Genomic DNA, 4,026 nt, shown 5'->3' with positions numbered 1-4,026 from the left:
AATTCGATAAGAGACATCATGGTATGCATCATATCCAATAGGGTGCAGTTATGATGTTCGGACACACCATCACACTATGGTGTTCCAGGCGGTATTAATTGCGAAACAATTTCCACAATGTCTTAATTGTGTGCCAAAACTCGTAACTCAGATACTCATCTCTATGATCTTATCATAGACATTTTATCCTCTTGTCACGATGATCTTCAACTTTACTCTGAAATTACTTGAACCATTCAATAATTCAGACTTGTGTTTCATCAAGTAAATATATTCAACATCTACTCGAATCATCTGTGAAGTAAGAACATAATGATATTCACTGCATGCCTCAGCACTCATTGGACTACACACATCAAAATGTGTTACTTCCAACAAGTTGCTATCTTGTTCCATCTTACTGAAACCGAGGCTTTTCAGTCATCTTGCCTATGTGGTATGATTTGCATATCTCAAGTGATTCAAAATCAAGTGAGTTCAAACGGTCCATTTGCATGGAGTTTCTTCATGCATATATACCAATAGACATGGTTCGCATGTCTCAAACTTTTCAAAAATGAGTGAGTCCAAAGATCCATCAACATGGAGCTTCTTCATGCATTTTATACCGATATGACTTACGTGGCAGTGCCACAAATAGGTGGTACTATCATTACTATCTTTTGGCATGAACATGTGTATCACTACGATCGAGATTTCAATGAACCATTCATTTTAGGTGCAAGACCATTGAAGGTATTATTCAAATAAATAGAGTAACCATTATTCTCTTTAAATGAATAACTGTATTGCGATAGACATAATCCAATCATGTCTATGCTCAACGCAAACACCAAATCTCGATGGTAGAGGGAGCGTGCGATGCTTGATCATATCAACATTGGAAACACTTCCAACACATATCGTCAGCTCACCTTTAGCTAGTCTCCGTTTATTCCGTAGCTTTTATTTCGAGTTACTAACACTTAGCAACCGAACCGGTATCTTATACCCTGGTGCTACTAGGAGTACTAATAAAGTACACATTAACATAATGTATATCCAATATACTTCTATCGACCTTGCCAGCCTTCTCATCTACCAAGTATCTAGGGTAATTCCGCTCTAGTGACTGTTCCCCTTATCACAGAAGCACTTAGTCTCGGGTTTGGGTTCAACCTTGGGTTTCTTCACTAGAGCAGCAGCCGATTTGCCGTTTCATGAAGTATCCCTTCTTGCCCTTGCCCTTCTTGAAACTAGTGGTTTCACCAACCATCAACAATTGATGCTCCTTCTTGATTTCTACTTTCGCGGTGTCAAACATCGTGAATACCTCAAGGATCATCATGTCTATCCCTGATATGTTATAGTTCATCACGAAGCTCTAGCAGCTTGGTGGCAATGACTTTGGAGAAACATCACTATCTCATCTAGAAGATTAACTCCCACTTGATTCAAGTGATTGCTGCACTCAGACAATCTGAGCACAAGCTCAACGATTGAGCTTTTCTCCCTGAGTTTGCAGGCTAAGAAAATCGTCGGAGGTCTTATACCTCTTGACGTGGGCACGAGCCTGAAATCTCAATTTCAGCCCTCGAAACATCTCATATGTTCCGCGATGTTTCGAAAACGTCTTTGGTGCCTCTACTTAAACCATTTAACTGAACTATCACGTAGTTATCAAAACGTGTATGTTTGATGTTCGAAACATCCACAAACGACGTTTGGGGTTCAGCACACTGAGCAGTGCATTAAGGACATAAGCTTTCTACTGTCCGCATAATTGCTACTATCAACTTTCAATTATATTTTCTGTAGGACCATATCTAAAACAGTAGAACTAAAGCGCGAGCTACGACATAATTTGCAAAAACCTTTTGACTATGTTCAGGATAATTAAGTTCATCTTATGAAGTCCCACTTAGATAGACATCCCTCTGGTCATCTAAGTGATCACATGATCCGAGTCAAACTAGGCCGTGTCCGATCATCACATGAGACGGACTAGTCATCATCGGTGAACATCTTCATGTTGATCGTATCTACTATACGACTCATGCTCGACCTTTCGGTCTCCGTGTTTCGAGGCCATGTCTGCACATGCTAGGCTCGTCAAGTTAACCCTAAGTGTTTTCGCTGTGTAAAACTTTCTTACACCCGTTGTATGTGAACGTAAGAATCCATCACACCCGATCATCACGTGGTGCTTAGAAGCGACGAACTGTAGCAACGGTGCACAGTTAGGGGAGAACACTTCTTGAAATTGTTGTAAGGGATCATCTTATTTACTACCGTCGTTCTAAGCAAACAAGATGCATAAACATGATAAACGTCACATGCAATCAAATAGAGTAGTGACATGATATGGCCAATATCATATAGCTCCTTTGATCTTCATCTTCGGGGCTCCATGATCATCTTGTCACCGGCTTGACACCATGATCTCCATCATCATGATGTCCATCATCGTGTCTTCATGAAGTTGTCACGCCAACGACTACTTCTACTTCTATGACTAACGCGTTTAGCAATAAAGTAAAGTAGTTTACATGGCGTTCTTCAATGACACGCAGGTCATACAATAAATAAAGACAACTCCTATGGCTCCTGCCGGTTGTCATACTCATCGACATGCAAGTCGTGAATCCTATTACAAGAACATGACCAATCTCATACATCACATATATCATTCATCACATCCTTTTGGCCATATCACATCACATAGCATACCCTGCAAAAACAAGTTAGACGTCCTCTAATTGTTGTTGCATGTTTTACGTGGCTGCTATGGGTTTCTAGTAAGAACCTTTCTTACCTTCGCAAGACCACAACGTGATATGCCAATTGCTATTTACCCTTCATAAGGACCCTTTTCATCGAATCCGTTCCGACTAAAGTGGGAGAGACTGGCACCCGCTAGCCACCTTATGCACCAAGTGCATGTCAATCGGTGGAACCTGTCTCACGTAAGAGTACGTGTAAGGTCGGTCCGGGCCGCTTCATCCCACAATACCGTCGAAACAAGATTGGACTAGTAACGGTAAGCATATTGTACAACATCAACGCCCACAACTACTTTGTGTTCTACTCGTGCAAAGAATCTACGCAATAAACCTGGCTCTGATACCACTGTTGGGGAACGTAGCAGGAATTCAAAATTTTCCTACAAGTCACCAAGATCTATCTATGGAGAAACCAGCAACGATTAGAAAGAGAGTGCATCTACATACCCTTGTAGATCGCTAAGCGGAAGCGTTCAAGTGAACGGGGTTGATGGAGTCGTACTCGTCGTGATTCAAATCACCGATGATCCTAGTGCCGAACGGACGGCACCTCCGCGTTCAACACACGTACAGCCCGGTGACGTCTCCCACGCCTTGATCCAGCAAGGAGAGAGGGAGAGGTTGAGGAAGACTCCATCCAACAGCAGCACAACGGCATGGTGGTGGTGGAGGAGCGTGGCAATCCAGCAGGGCTTCGCCAAGCACCATGGGAGAGGAGGAGTAGGGAGAGAGGTAGGGCTGCGCCAGAACTTCGTGTTGAGCTCCCATGCGCCTCCCCACTTTATATAGGGGTGGAGGGGCTGGTTTCTTGCCCTCCAAGTCCATTGGGGCGTTGGCCAAGGTGGGAGGAAAGAAATCCCATCATTTCCTTCCCCACCGATTGTTATCCCCCCTTTTTAGGGATCTTGATCTTATCCCTTCGGGATATGATCTTATTCCTTCTAAGGGGGGATCTTGTTGCGCCTTGACCAGGGGTGTGGGGCCTTGCCCCCACTACCCACGTTCATGTGGGTCCCCCCATGCAGGTGGGCCCCACTCCGGAACCTTCTAGAACCTTCCCGGTACAATACCGAAAAAACCTGAACATTTTCCGGTGGCCAAAATAGGACTTCCCATATATAAATCTTTACCTCCGGACCATTCCGGAACTCCTCGTGACGTCCGGGATCTCATCCGGGACTCCGAACAACATTCGGTAACCACATACAAACTTCCTTTATAACCCTAGCGTCATCGAACCTTAAGTGTGTAGACCCTACGGGTT

Source organism: Triticum aestivum, chromosome 2B (genome assembly GCF_018294505.1).
Source record: "Triticum aestivum cultivar Chinese Spring chromosome 2B, IWGSC CS RefSeq v2.1, whole genome shotgun sequence".
In the NCBI taxonomy this organism is placed as follows: domain Eukaryota; kingdom Viridiplantae; phylum Streptophyta; class Magnoliopsida; order Poales; family Poaceae; genus Triticum; species Triticum aestivum.
Note: the sequence above shows the minus strand (reverse complement) of the source record.